The 16,449-nt window shown below is 38.7% G+C and overlaps 1 protein-coding gene across 1 annotated transcript in view; it reads right to left on the reverse strand.

Moving 5' to 3' along the window:
- The window catches only part of LOC139421679 (guanine nucleotide exchange protein smcr8a-like), a 28,204-nt gene that overhangs the window by 6,489 nt on the left and 5,266 nt on the right, over positions 1-16,449 (reverse strand). The window lies entirely within an intron of this gene.

A 16,449-nucleotide genomic window follows, 5' to 3' on the forward strand; every position in this document is an offset into this window, starting at 1 on the left:
CAGTAATATCTAATGCTTGTGTTTCTAGCTCCATCAGTACAGTAATATATAATGCTTGTGTTTCAAGCTCCAACAGTGCAGTAATATCTAATGCTTGTGTTTCTAGCTCCAACAGTACAGTAATATCTAATGCTTGTGTTTCTAGCTCCAACAGTGCAGTAATATCTAATGCTTGTGTTTCTAGCTCCAACAGTAATATATAATGCTTGTGTTTCTAGCTCCATCAGTACAGTAATATATAAAATGCTTGTGTTTCTAGCTCCATCAGTATAGTAATATCTAATGCTTGTGTTTCTAGCTCCAACAGTAATATCTAATGCTTGTGTTCCTAGCTCCATCAGTACAGTAATATATAATGCTTGTGTTTCTAGCTCCAACAGTAATATCTAACTAAATGCTTGTGTTTCTAGCTCCAACAGTAACATCTAACTAAATGCTTGTGTTTCTAGCTCCAACAGTAATATCTAATGCTTGTGTTTCTAGCTCCAACAGTAATATATAATGCTTGTATTTCTAGATCCAACAGTAATATATAATGCTTGTGTTTCTAGCTCCAACAGTAATATCTAATGCTTGTGTTTCTAGCTCCAACAGTATAGTAATATCTAATGCTTGTTTTTCTAGCTCCAACAGTAATATATAATGCTTGTGTTTCTAGCTCCAACAGTACAGTAATATCTAATGCTTGTGTTTCTAGCTCCAACAGTCAGTAATATCTAATGCTTGTGTTTCTAGCTCCAACAGTACAGTAATATCTAATGCTTGTGTTTCTAGCTCCAACAGTACAGTAATATCTAATGCTTGTGTTTCTAGCTCCAACAGTACAGTAATATATAATGCCTGTGTTTCTAGCTCCATCAGTACAGTAATATATAATGCTTGTGTTTCTAGCTCCAACAGTACAGTAATATATAATGCTTGTGTTTCTAGCTCCATCAGTACAGTAATATCTAATGCTTGTGTTTCTAGCTCCAACAGTACAGTAATATCTTATGCTTGTGTTTCTAGCTCCAACAGTACAGTAATATATAATGCTTGTGTTTCTAGCTCCAACAGTGCAGTAATATCTAATGCTTGTGTTTCTAGCTCCAACAGTACAGTAATATACAATGCTTGTGTTTCTAGCTCCAACAGAGCAGTAATATCTAATGCTTGTGTTTCTAGCTCCAACAGTCAGTAATATATAATGCTTGTGTTTCTAGCTCCAACAGTGCAGTAATATCTAATGCTTGTGTTTCTAGCTCCAACAGTAATATATAATGCTTGTGTTTCTAGCTCCAACAGTGCAGTAATATCTAATGCTTGTGTTTCTAGCTCCAACAGTAATATATAATGCTTGTGTTTCTAGCTCCAACAGTCAGTAATATCTAATGCTTGTGTTTCTAGCTCCAACAGTAATATCTAATGCTTGTGTTTCTAGCTCCAACAGTGCAGTAATATCTAATGCTTGTGTTTCTAGCTCCAACAGTGCAGTAATATCTAATGCTTGTGTTTCTAGCTCCAACAGTAATATATAATGCTTGTGTTTCTAGCTCCAACAGTACAGTAATATATAATGCTTGTGTTTCTAGCTCCATCAGTACAGTAATATCTAATGCTTGTGTTTCTAGCTCCAAGAGGTAATATCTAATGCTTGTGTTTCTAGCTCCAACAGTAATATCTAATGCTTGTGTTTCTAGCTCCATCAGTACGGTAATATCTAATGCTTGTGTTTCTAGCTCCATCAGTACAGTAATATCTAATGCCTGTGTTTCTAGCTCCAACAGTGCAGTAATATCTAATGCTTGTGTTTCTAGCTCCAACAGTGCAGTAATATCTAATGCTTGTGTTTCTAGCTCCAACAGTACAGTAATATCTAATGCTTGTGTTTCTAGCTCCAACAGTAATATCTAATGCTTGTGTTTCTAGCTCCAACAGTAATATCTAATGCTTGTGTTTCTAGCTCCAACAGTAATATATAATGCTTGTGTTTCTAGCTCCAACAGTAATATCTAATGCTTGTGTTTCTAGCTCCAACAGTACAGTAATATCTAATGCTTGTGTTTCTAGCTCCATCAGTACAGTAATATATAATGCTTGTGTTTCTAGCTCCAACAGTACAGTAATATCTAATGCTTGTGTTTCTAGCTCCAACAGTAATATCTAATGCTTGTGTTTCTAGCTCCATCAGTACAGTAATATCTAATGCTTGTGTTTCTAGCTCCAACAGTGCAGTAATATCTAATGCTTGTGTTTCTAGCTCCAACAGTAATATATAATGCTTGTGTTTCTAGCTCCAACAGTACAGTAATATATAATGCTTGTGTTTCTAGCTCCATCAGTACAGTAATATCTAATGCTTGTGTTTCTAGCTCCAAGAGGTAATATCTAATGCTTGTGTTTCTAGCTCCAACAGTAATATCTAATGCTTGTGTTTCTAGCTCCATCAGTACGGTAATATCTAATGCTTGTGTTTCTAGCTCCATCAGTACAGTAATATCTAATGCCTGTGTTTCTAGCTCCAACAGTGCAGTAATATCTAATGCTTGTGTTTCTAGCTCCAACAGTGCAGTAATATCTAATGCTTGTGTTTCTAGCTCCAACAGTACAGTAATATCTAATGCTTGTGTTTCTAGCTCCAACAGTAATATCTAATGCTTGTGTTTCTAGCTCCAACAGTAATATCTAATGCTTGTGTTTCTAGCTCCAACAGTAATATATAATGCTTGTGTTTCTAGCTCCAACAGTAATATCTAATGCTTGTGTTTCTAGCTCCAACAGTACAGTAATATCTAATGCTTGTGTTTCTAGCTCCATCAGTACAGTAATATATAATGCTTGTGTTTCTAGCTCCAACAGTACAGTAATATCTAATGCTTGTGTTTCTAGCTCCAACAGTAATATCTAATGCTTGTGTTTCTAGCTCCATCAGTACAGTAATATCTAATGCTTGTGTTTCTAGCTCCAACAGTACAGTAATATATAATGCTTGTGTTTCTAGCTCCAACAGTACAGTAATATATAATGCTTGTGTTTCTAGCTCCAACAGTACAGTAATATCTAATGCTTGTGTTTCTAGCTCCAACAGTACAGTAATATATAATGCTTGTGTTTCTAGCTTCATCAGTACAGTAATATATAATGCTTGTGTTTCTAGCTCCAACAGTGCAGTAATATCTAATGCTTGTGTTTCTAGCTCCAACAGTAATATCTAATGCTTGTGTTTCTAGCTCCATCAGTACGGTAATATCAAATGCTTGTGTTTCTAGCTCCATCAGTACAGTAATATCTAATGCTTGTGTTTCTAGCTCCAACAGTACAGTAATATATAATGCCTGTGTTTCTAGCTCCATCAGTACAGTAATATATAATGCTTGTGTTTCTAGCTCCAACAGTACAGTAATATCTAATGCTTGTGTTTCTAGCTCCAACAGTAATATATAATGCTTGTGTTTCTAGCTCCATCAGTACAGTAATATATAATGCTTGTGTTTCTAGCTCCATCAGTACAGTAATATCTAATGCTTGTGTTTCTAGCTCCAACAGTCAGTAATATATAATGCTTGTGTTTCTAGCTCCAACAGTGCAGTAATATCTAATGCTTGTGTTTCTAGCTCCAACAGTGCAGTAATATCTAATGTTTGTGTTTCTAGCTCCATCAGTACAGTAATATCTAATGCTTGTGTTTCTAGCTCCAACAGTGCAGTAATATCTAATGCTTGTGTTTCTAGCTCCAACAGTGCAGTAATATCTAATGCTTGTGTTTCTAGCTCCAACAGTAATATATAATGCTTGTGTTTCTAGCTCCAACAGTACAGTAATATATAATGCTTGTGTTTCTAGCTCCATCAGTACAGTAATATCTAATGCTTGTGTTTCTAGCTCCAACAGTAATATCTAATGCTTGTGTTTCTAGCTCCAACAGTAATATCTAATGCTTGTGTTTCTAGCTCCATCAGTACGGTAATATCTAATGCTTGTGTTTCTAGCTCCATCAGTACAGTAATATCTAATGCCTGTGTTTCTAGCTCCAACAGTGCAGTAATATCTAATGCTTGTGTTTCTAGCTCCAACAGTGCAGTAATATCTAATGCTTGTGTTTCTAGCTCCAACAGTACAGTAATATCTAATGCTTGTGTTTCTAGCTCCAACAGTAATATCTAATGCTTGTGTTTCTAGCTCCAACAGTAATATCTAATGCTTGTGTTTCTAGCTCCAACAGTAATATATAATGCTTGTGTTTCTAGCTCCAACAGTAATATCTAATGCTTGTGTTTCTAGCTCCAACAGTACAGTAATATCTAATGCTTGTGTTTCTAGCTCCATCAGTACAGTAATATATAATGCTTGTGTTTCTAGCTCCAACAGTACAGTAATATCTAATGCTTGTGTTTCTAGCTCCAACAGTAATATCTAATGCTTGTGTTTCTAGCTCCATCAGTACAGTAATATCTAATGCTTGTGTTTCTAGCTCCAACAGTACAGTAATATATAATGCTTGTGTTTCTAGCTCCAACAGTACAGTAATATATAATGCTTGTGTTTCTAGCTCCAACAGTACAGTAATATCTAATGCTTGTGTTTCTAGCTCCAACAGTACAGTAATATATAATGCTTGTGTTTCTAGCTTCATCAGTACAGTAATATATAATGCTTGTGTTTCTAGCTCCAACAGTGCAGTAATATCTAATGCTTGTGTTTCTAGCTCCAACAGTAATATCTAATGCTTGTGTTTCTAGCTCCATCAGTACGGTAATATCAAATGCTTGTGTTTCTAGCTCCATCAGTACAGTAATATCTAATGCTTGTGTTTCTAGCTCCAACAGTACAGTAATATATAATGCCTGTGTTTCTAGCTCCATCAGTACAGTAATATATAATGCTTGTGTTTCTAGCTCCAACAGTACAGTAATATCTAATGCTTGTGTTTCTAGCTCCAACAGTAATATATAATGCTTGTGTTTCTAGCTCCATCAGTACAGTAATATATAATGCTTGTGTTTCTAGCTCCATCAGTACAGTAATATCTAATGCTTGTGTTTCTAGCTCCAACAGTCAGTAATATATAATGCTTGTGTTTCTAGCTCCAACAGTGCAGTAATATCTAATGCTTGTGTTTCTAGCTCCAACAGTGCAGTAATATCTAATGTTTGTGTTTCTAGCTCCATCAGTACAGTAATATCTAATGCTTGTGTTTCTAGCTCCAACAGTGCAGTAATATCTAATGCTTGTGTTTCTAGCTCCAACAGTGCAGTAATATATAATGCTTGTGTTTCTAGCTCCAACAGTACAGTAATATCTAACTAAATGCTTGTGTTTCTAGCTCCAACAGTGCAGTAATATACAATGCTTGTGTTTCTAGCTCCAACAGTGCAGTAATATCTAATGCTTGTGTTTCTAGCTCCAACAGTACAGTAATATATAATGCTTGTGCTTCTAGCTCCAACAGTGCAGTAATATCTAATGCTTGTGTTTCTAGCTCCAACAGTAATATATAATGCTTGTGTTTCTAGCTCCAACAGTAATATCTAATGCTTGTGTTTCTAGCTCCAACAGTAATATCTAATGCTTGTGTTTCTAGCTCCATCAGTACAGTAATATCTAATGCTTGTGTTTCTAGCTCCAAAAGTAATATCTAATGCTTGTGTTTCTAGCTCCATCAGTACAGTAATATCTAATGCTTGTGTTTCTAGCTCCATCAGTACAGTAATATCTAATGCTTGTGTTTCTAGCTCCAACAGTGCAGTAATATCTAATGCTTGTGTTTCTAGCTCCATCAGTACAGTAATATCTAATGCTTGTGTTTCTAGCTCCAACAGTACAGTAATATCTAATGCTTGTGTTTCTAGCTCCATCAGTACAGTAATATCTAATGCTTGTGTTTCTAGCTCCAACAGTACAGTAATATCTAATGCTTGTGTTTCTAGCTCCATCAGTACAGTAATATATAATGCTTGTGTTTCTAGCTCCAACAGTACAGTAATATCTAATGCTTGTGTTTCTAGCTCCATCAGTACAGTAATATCTAATGCTTGTGTTTCTAGCTCCATCAGTACAGTAATATCTAATGCTTGTGTTTCTAGCTCCATCAGTACAGTAATATCTAATGCTTGTGTTTCTAGCTCCAACAGTACAGTAATATATAATGCTTGTGTTTCTAGCTCCAACAGTACAGTAATATCTAATGCTTGTGTTTCTAGCTCCAACAGTACAGTAATATCTAATGCTTGTGTTTCTAGCTCCATCAGTACAGTAATATATAATGCTTGTGTTTCTAGCTCCAACAGTGCAGTAATATCTAACTAAATGCTTGTGTTTCTAGCTCCAACAGTGCAGTAATATACAATGCTTGTGTTTCTAGCTCCAACAGTAATATATAATGCTTGTGTTTCTAGCTCCAACAGTGCAGTAATATACAATGCTTGTGTTTCTAGCTCCAACAGTACAGTAATATATAATGCTTGTGTTTCTAGCTCCAACAGTGCAGTAATATCTAATGCTTGTGTTTCTAGCTCCAACAGTAATATATAATGCTTGTGTTTCTAGCTCCAACAGTAATATCTAATGCTTGTGTTTCTAGCTCCAACAGTAATATCTAATGCTTGTGTTTCTAGCTCCATCAGTACAGTAATATCTAATGCTTGTGTTTCTAGCTCCAAAAGTAATATCTAATGCTTGTGTTTCTAGCTCCAACAGTACAGTAATATCTAATGCTTGTGTTTCTAGCTCCAACAGTGCAGTAATATCTAATGCTTGTGTTTCTAGCTCCATCAGTACAGTAATATCTAATGCTTGTGTTTCTAGCTCCATCAGTACAGTAATATCTAATGCTTGTGTTTCTAGCTCCATCAGTACAGTAATATATAATGCTTGTGTTTCTAGCTCCAACAGTACAGTAATATCTAATGCTTGTGTTTCTAGCTCCATCAGTACAGTAATATCTAATGCTTGTGTTTCTAGCTCCAACAGTACAATCTAATGCTTGTGTTTCTAGCTCCAACAGTACAGTAATATCTAATGCTTGTGTTTCTAGCTCCATCAGTACAGTAATATATAATGCTTGTGTTTCAAGCTCCAACAGTGCAGTAATATCTAATGCTTGTGTTTCTAGCTCCAACAGTACAGTAATATCTAATGCTTGTGTTTCTAGCTCCAACAGTGCAGTAATATCTAATGCTTGTGTTTCTAGCTCCAACAGTAATATATAATGCTTGTGTTTCTAGCTCCATCAGTACAGTAATATATAAAATGCTTGTGTTTCTAGCTCCATCAGTATAGTAATATCTAATGCTTGTGTTTCTAGCTCCAACAGTAATATCTAATGCTTGTGTTCCTAGCTCCATCAGTACAGTAATATATAATGCTTGTGTTTCTAGCTCCAACAGTAATATCTAACTAAATGCTTGTGTTTCTAGCTCCAACAGTAACATCTAACTAAATGCTTGTGTTTCTAGCTCCAACAGTAATATCTAATGCTTGTGTTTCTAGCTCCAACAGTAATATATAATGCTTGTATTTCTAGATCCAACAGTAATATATAATGCTTGTGTTTCTAGCTCCAACAGTAATATCTAATGCTTGTGTTTCTAGCTCCAACAGTATAGTAATATCTAATGCTTGTTTTTCTAGCTCCAACAGTAATATATAATGCTTGTGTTTCTAGCTCCAACAGTACAGTAATATCTAATGCTTGTGTTTCTAGCTCCAACAGTCAGTAATATCTAATGCTTGTGTTTCTAGCTCCAACAGTACAGTAATATCTAATGCTTGTGTTTCTAGCTCCAACAGTACAGTAATATCTAATGCTTGTGTTTCTAGCTCCAACAGTACAGTAATATATAATGCCTGTGTTTCTAGCTCCATCAGTACAGTAATATATAATGCTTGTGTTTCTAGCTCCAACAGTACAGTAATATATAATGCTTGTGTTTCTAGCTCCATCAGTACAGTAATATCTAATGCTTGTGTTTCTAGCTCCAACAGTACAGTAATATCTTATGCTTGTGTTTCTAGCTCCAACAGTACAGTAATATATAATGCTTGTGTTTCTAGCTCCAACAGTGCAGTAATATCTAATGCTTGTGTTTCTAGCTCCAACAGTACAGTAATATACAATGCTTGTGTTTCTAGCTCCAACAGAGCAGTAATATCTAATGCTTGTGTTTCTAGCTCCAACAGTCAGTAATATATAATGCTTGTGTTTCTAGCTCCAACAGTGCAGTAATATCTAATGCTTGTGTTTCTAGCTCCAACAGTAATATATAATGCTTGTGTTTCTAGCTCCAACAGTGCAGTAATATCTAATGCTTGTGTTTCTAGCTCCAACAGTAATATATAATGCTTGTGTTTCTAGCTCCAACAGTCAGTAATATCTAATGCTTGTGTTTCTAGCTCCAACAGTAATATCTAATGCTTGTGTTTCTAGCTCCAACAGTGCAGTAATATCTAATGCTTGTGTTTCTAGCTCCAACAGTGCAGTAATATCTAATGCTTGTGTTTCTAGCTCCAACAGTAATATATAATGCTTGTGTTTCTAGCTCCAACAGTACAGTAATATATAATGCTTGTGTTTCTAGCTCCATCAGTACAGTAATATCTAATGCTTGTGTTTCTAGCTCCAAGAGGTAATATCTAATGCTTGTGTTTCTAGCTCCAACAGTAATATCTAATGCTTGTGTTTCTAGCTCCATCAGTACGGTAATATCTAATGCTTGTGTTTCTAGCTCCATCAGTACAGTAATATCTAATGCCTGTGTTTCTAGCTCCAACAGTGCAGTAATATCTAATGCTTGTGTTTCTAGCTCCAACAGTGCAGTAATATCTAATGCTTGTGTTTCTAGCTCCAACAGTACAGTAATATCTAATGCTTGTGTTTCTAGCTCCAACAGTAATATCTAATGCTTGTGTTTCTAGCTCCAACAGTAATATCTAATGCTTGTGTTTCTAGCTCCAACAGTAATATATAATGCTTGTGGTTCTAGCTCCAACAGTAATATCTAATGCTTGTGTTTCTAGCTCCAACAGTACAGTAATATCTAATGCTTGTGTTTCTAGCTCCATCAGTACAGTAATATATAATGCTTGTGTTTCTAGCTCCAACAGTACAGTAATATCTAATGCTTGTGTTTCTAGCTCCAACAGTAATATCTAATGCTTGTGTTTCTAGCTCCATCAGTACAGTAATATCTAATGCTTGTGTTTCTAGCTCCAACAGTACAGTAATATATAATGCTTGTGTTTCTAGCTCCAACAGTACAGTAATATATAATGCTTGTGTTTCTAGCTCCAACAGTACAGTAATATCTAATGCTTGTGTTTCTAGCTTCATCAGTACAGTAATATATAATGCTTGTGTTTCTAGCTCCAACAGTGCAGTAATATCTAATGCTTGTGTTTCTAGCTCCAACAGTAATATCTAATGCTTGTGTTTCTAGCTCCATCAGTACGGTAATATCAAATGCTTGTGTTTCTAGCTCCATCAGTACAGTAATATCTAATGCTTGTGTTTCTAGCTCCAACAGTACAGTAATATATAATGCCTGTGTTTCTAGCTCCATCAGTACAGTAATATATAATGCTTGTGTTTCTAGCTCCAACAGTACAGTAATATCTAATGCTTGTGTTTCTAGCTCCAACAGTAATATATAATGCTTGTGTTTCTAGCTCCATCAGTACAGTAATATATAATGCTTGTGTTTCTAGCTCCATCAGTACAGTAATATCTAATGCTTGTGTTTCTAGCTCCAACAGTCAGTAATATATAATGCTTGTGTTTCTAGCTCCAACAGTGCAGTAATATCTAATGCTTGTGTTTCTAGCTCCAACAGTGCAGTAATATCTAATGTTTGTGTTTCTAGCTCCATCAGTACAGTAATATCTAATGCTTGTGTTTCTAGCTCCAACAGTGCAGTAATATCTAATGCTTGTGTTTCTAGCTCCAACAGTGCAGTAATATCTAATGCTTGTGTTTCTAGCTCCAACAGTAATATATAATGCTTGTGTTTCTAGCTCCAACAGTACAGTAATATATAATGCTTGTGTTTCTAGCTCCATCAGTACAGTAATATCTAATGCTTGTGTTTCTAGCTCCAACAGTAATATCTAATGCTTGTGTTTCTAGCTCCAACAGTAATATCTAATGCTTGTGTTTCTAGCTCCATCAGTACGGTAATATCTAATGCTTGTGTTTCTAGCTCCATCAGTACAGTAATATCTAATGCTTGTGTTTCTAGCTCCAACAGTGCAGTAATATCTAATGCTTGTGTTTCTAGCTCCAACAGTACAGTAATATCTAATGCTTGTGTTTCTAGCTCCAACAGTAATATCTAATGCTTGTGTTTCTAGCTCCAACAGTAATATCTAATGCTTGTGTTTCTAGCTCCAACAGTAATATATAATGCTTGTGTTTCTAGCTCCAACAGTAATATCTAATGCTTGTGTTTCTAGCTCCAACAGTACAGTAATATCTAATGCTTGTGTTTCTAGCTCCATCAGTACAGTAATATATAATGCTTGTGTTTCTAGCTCCAACAGTACAGTAATATCTAATGCTTGTGTTTCTAGCTCCAACAGTAATATCTAATGCTTGTGTTTCTAGCTCCAACAGTGCAGTAATATCTAACTAAATGCTTGTGTTTCTAGCTCCATCAGTACAGTAATATCTAATGCTTGTGTTTCTAGCTCCAACAGTAATATCTAATGCTTGTGTTTCTAGCTCCAACAGTAATATCTAATGCTTGTGTTTCTAGCTCCAACAGTACAGTAATATCTAATGCTTGTGTTTCTAGCTCCAACAGTAATATATAATGCTTGTGTTTCTAGCTCCAACAGTACAGTAATATATAATGCTTGTGTTTCTAGCTCCATCAGTACAGTAATATCTAATGCTTGTGTTTCTAGCTCCAACAGTCAGTAATATATAATGCTTGTGTTTCTAGCTCCAACAGTGCAGTAATATCTAATGCTTTTGTTTCTAGCTCCAACAGTAATATATAATGCTTGTGTTTCTAGCTCCAACAGTGCAGTAATATCTAATGCTTGTGTTTCTAGCTCAATCAGTACAGTAATATCTAATGCTTGTGTTTCTAGCTCCAACAGTGCAGTAATATCTAATGCTTGTGTTTCTAGCTCCAACAGTGCAGTAATATCTAATGCTTGTGTTTCTAGCTCCAACAGTAATATATAATGCTTGTGTTTCTAGCTCCAACAGTACAGTAATATATAATGCTTGTGTTTCTAGCTCCAACAGTACAGTAATATCTAATGCTTGTGTTTCTAGCTCCAACAGTAATATCTAATGCTTGTGTTTCTAGCTCCAACAGTAATATCTAATGCTTGTGTTTCTAGCTCCATCAGTACAGTAATATCAAATGCTTGTGTTTCTAGCTCCATCAGTACAGTAATATCTAATGCTTGTGTTTCTAGCTCCAACAGTGCAGTAATATCTAATGCTTGTGTTTCTAGCTCCAACAGTGCAGTAATATCTAATGCTTGTGTTTCTAGCTCCAACAGTAATATATAATGCTTGTGTTTCTAGCTCCAACAGTACAGTAATATATAATGCTTGTGTTTCTAGCTCCAACAGTACAGTAATATCTAATGCTTGTGTTTCTAGCTCCAACAGTAATATCTAATGCTTGTGTTTCTAGCTCCAACAGTAATATCTAATGCTTGTGTTTCTAGCTCCAACAGTACAGTAATATATAATGCTTGTGTTTCTAGCTCCAACAGTACAGTAATATTTAATGCTTGTGTTTCTAGCTCCAACAGTAATATCTAATGCTTGTGTTTCTAGCTCCATCAGTACAGTAATATATAATGCTTGTGTTTCTAGCTCCAACAGTACAGTAATATTTAATGCTTGTGTTTCTAGCTCCAACAGTAATATCTAATGCTTGTGTTTCTAGCTCCATCAGTACAGTAATATCTAATGCTTGTGTTTCTAGCTCCAACAGTCAGTAATATCTAATGCTTGTGTTTCTAGCTCCAACAGTGCAGTAATATCTAACTAAATGCTTGTGTTTTTAGCTCCATCAGTACAGTAATATCTAATGCTTGTGTTTCTAGCTCCAACAGTAATATCTAATGCTTGTGTTTCTAGCTCCATCAGTAATATCTAATGCTTGTGTTTCTAGCTCCAACAGTAATATCTAATGCTTGTGTTTCTAGCTCCAACAGTACAGTAATATCTAACTAAATGCTTGTGTTTCTAGCTCCAACAGTAATATATAATGCTTGTGTTTCTAGCTCCATCAGTACAGTAATATATAATGCTTGTGTTTCTAGCTCCAACAGTACAGTAATATATAATGCTTGTGTTTCTAGCTCCAACAGTATAGTAATATCTAACTAAATGCTTGTGTTTCTAGCTCCATCAGTACAGTAATATCTAATGCTTGTGTTTCTAGCTCCAACAGTGCAGTAATATATAATGCTTGTGTTTCTAGCTCCAACAGTGCAGTAATATCTAATGCTTGTGTTTCTAGCTCCAACAGTAATATCTAATGCTTGTGTTTCTAGCTCCAACAGTACAGTAATATATAATGCTTGTGTTTCTAGCTCCAACAGTAATATCTAATGCTTGATACAGTAGAATAGGACTAATGTAAGTAATGCATAGATTAAGATACAGTAGAATATAGTATATACATATGAGATGAGTAACAGTATAGTAATATCTAACTAAATGCTTGTGTTTCTAGCTCCATCAGTACAGTAATATCTAATGCTTGTGTTTCTAGCTCCATCAGTACAGTAATATATAATGCTTGTTTCTAGCTCCAACAATGCTTGTTTCTAGCTCCAACAGTGCAGTAATATCTAATGCTTGTGTTTCTAGCTCCAACAGTGCAGTAATATCTAATGCTTGTGTTTCTAGCTCCAACAGTAATATCTAATGCTTGTGTTTCTAGCTCCAACAGTAATATCTAATGCTTGTGTTTCTAGCTCCAACAGTACAGTAATATCTAACTAAATGCTTGTGTTTCTAGCTCCAACAGTAATATATAATGCTTGTGTTTCTAGCTCCATCAGTACAGTAATATATAATGCTTGTGTTTCTAGCTCCAACAGTACAGTAATATATAATGCTTGTGTTTCTAGCTCCAACAGTATAGTAATATCTAACTAAATGCTTGTGTTTCTAGCTCCAACAGTGCAGTAATATATAATGCTTGTGTTTCTAGCTCCAACAGTGCAGTAATATCTAATGCTTGTGTTTCTAGCTCCAACAGTAATATCTAATGCTTGTGTTTCTAGCTCCAACAGTACAGTAATATATAATGCTTGTGTTTCTAGCTCCAACAGTAATATCTAATGCTTGATACAGTAGAATAGGACTAATGTAAGTAATGCATAGATTAAGATACAGTAGAATATAGTATATACATATGAGATGAGTAATGCATAGACTAAGATACAGTAGAATAGGACAGAATATAGTATATACATATGAGATGAGTAATGCATAGACTAAGATACAGTAGAATAGGATAGAATATAGTATATACATATGAGATGAGTAATGCATAGATTAAGATACAGTAGAATATAGTATATACATATGAGATGAGTAATGCATAGACTAAGATACAGTAGAATAGGACAGAATATAGTATATACATATGAGATGAGTAATACATAGACTAAGATACAGGATATAGTATATACATGAGTATCTCAGCCTCCCACAGCCCTGTTCTGTAAGATCACAATGAGTATCTCAGCCTCCCACAGCCCTGTTCTGTAAGATCACAATGAGTATCTCAGCCTCCCACAGCCCTGTTCTGTAAGATCACAATGAGTATCTCAGCCTCCCACAGCCCTGTTCTGTAAGATCACAAGGAGTATCTCAGCCTCCCACAGCCCTGTTCTGTAAGATCACAATGAGTATCTCAGCCTCCCACAGCCCTGTTCTGTAAGATCACAATGAGTATCTCAGCCTCCCACAGCCCTGTTCTGTAAGATCACAAGGAGGGGAAAGAGAAACTTGGAAAGAAATGAATTGAAGGCAGACATTGGGAGGTTGAAGTCGCCAAGAACGATGAGTGGCGAGCCATCGTCAGGAAATGAGCTAATCAATGTGTCTAGCTCATTAAGGAACTCTCCGAGGTGTCGTGCTCATTGAGGAACTCTCCGAGGTGTCGTGCTCATTGAGGAACTCTCCGAGGTGTCGTGCTCATTGAGGAACTCTCCGAGGTGTCGTGCTCATTGAGGAACTCTCCGAGGTGTCGTGCTCATTGAGGAACTCTACGAGGTGTCTAGCTCATTGAGGAACTCTCCGAGGTGTCGTGCTCATTGAGGAACTCTCCAATGACAATAATGTTACAGTTGAGTGGACAAGTGACAGTGACAGCAGGTGAGAGAGAGAGCAGATGGACAGGTGAGAGAGGGAGCAGATGGAAAGGTGAGAGAGGGAGCAGATGGAACGGTGAGAGAGGGAGCAGATGGACAGGTGAGAGACAGCAGATGGATAGGTGAGAGAGACAGCAGAAGGACAGGTGGGAGAGTGAGCAGATGGACAGGTGAGAGAGAGGGAGCAGATGGACAGGTGAGAGAGAGAGAGCAGATGGACAGGTGAGAGAGAGGGAGCAGATGGACAGAGAGTAGATGGACAGGTGAGAGAGAGGGACTGATGGACAGGTGAGAGAGAGAGAGCAGATGGACAGGTGAGAGAGAGGGAGCAGATGGACAGGTGAGAGAGAGGGAGCAGATGGACAGGTGAGAGAGAGGGAGCAGATGGACAGAGAGAGTAGATGGACAGGTGAGAGAGAGAGCAGATGGACAGGTGAGAGAGAGCAGATGGAACAGGTGAGAGAGAGGGAGCAGATGGACAGGTGAGAGAGAAGGAGCAGATGATGGGGAGCAGATGGACAGGTGAGAGAGGGAGCAGATGGAAAGGTGAGAGGGAGCAGATGGAAAGGTGAGAGGGAGCAGATGGACAGGTGAGAGAGAGAGCAGATGGAGAGGTGAGAGAGAGCAGATGGAGAGGTGAGAGAGAGAGCAGATGGACAGGTGAGAGAGAGCAGATGGACAGGTGAGAGAGAGGGAGCAGATGGACAGAGAGTAGATGGACAGGTGAGAGAGAGAGCAGATGGACAGGTGAGGGAGAGCAGATGGACAGGTAAAAGAGAAGGAGCGGGGGGGGGCAGGTATAGAAAACACCTTCCATGGAGGGGGGGGGGGGGGGCAGGTATAGAAAACACCTTCCATGGGGGGGGAGCAGGTATAGAAAACACCTTCCATGGATGGGGGGGCAGGTATGGAAAACACCTTCCATGGGGGGGGGGGGGGGGCAGGTATAGAAAACACCTTCCATGGGGGGGAGCAGGTATAGAAAACACCTTCCATGGGGGGGGCAGGTATAGAAAAAACCTTCCATGGGGGGGGGGGGCAGGTATAGAAAACACCTTCCATGGGGGGGGGAGCAGGTATAGAAAACACCTTCCATGGGGGGGGAGCAGGTATAGAAAACACCTTCCATGGAGGGGGGGGGGGGGGGGGAGAGAGCAGGTATAGAAAACACCTTCCATGGAGGGGGGGGGGGGGGGGAGCAGGTATAGAAAACACCTTCCATGGGGGGGGGGGGGCAGGTATAGAAAACACCTTTCATGGGGGGAGCAGGTATAGAAAACACCTTCCATGGAGGGGGGGGGGGGGGGGGGGGGGGGGGGAGCAGGTATAGAAAACATCTTCCATGGGGGGGGAGCAGGTATAGAAAACACCTTCCATGGGGGGAGGGGGGGGGGGGAGAGTAGGTATAGAAAACACCTTCCATGGAGGGGGGGGGAGAGTAGGTATAGAAAACACCTTCCATGGAGGGGGGGGGGGGGGAGAGCAGAGCAGGTATAGAAAACACCTTCCATGGGGGGGGGGGGAGCAGGTATAGAAAACACCTTCCATGGGGGGGGGGGGAGCAGGTATAGAAAACACCTTCCATGGGGGGGGGGGGAGCAGGTATAGAAAACACCTTCCATGGGGGGGGGGGGGGGAGCAGGTATAGAAAACACCTTCCATGGGGGGGGAGCAGGTATAGAAAACACCTTCCATGGGGGGGGGGGGGGGGGGGGGAGACCAGGTATAGAAAACACCTTCCATGGGGGGGGGGGGGGGGAGCAGGTATAGAAAACACCTTCCATGGGGGGGGGGGGGGGGAGCAGGTATAGAAAACACCTTCCATGGGGGGGGGGGGGGAGCAGGTATAGAAAACACCTTCCATGGAGGGGGGGGGGGGAGACCAGGTATAGAAAACACCTTCCATGGGGGGGGGGGGGGGGGAGCAGGTATAGAAAACACCTTCCATGGGGGGGGGGGGGGGGGAGCAGGTATAGAAAACACCTTCCATGGAGGGGGGGGGGGGGCAGGTATAGAAAACACCTTCCATGGGGGGGGGCAGGTATAGAAAACACCTTCCATGGAGGGGGGGGCAGGTATAGAAAACACCTTCCATGGGGGGGGGGGGGGGGGCAGGTA

Source organism: Oncorhynchus clarkii, chromosome 12 (assembly GCF_045791955.1).
Source record: "Oncorhynchus clarkii lewisi isolate Uvic-CL-2024 chromosome 12, UVic_Ocla_1.0, whole genome shotgun sequence".
Lineage (NCBI taxonomy): Eukaryota > Metazoa > Chordata > Actinopteri > Salmoniformes > Salmonidae > Oncorhynchus > Oncorhynchus clarkii.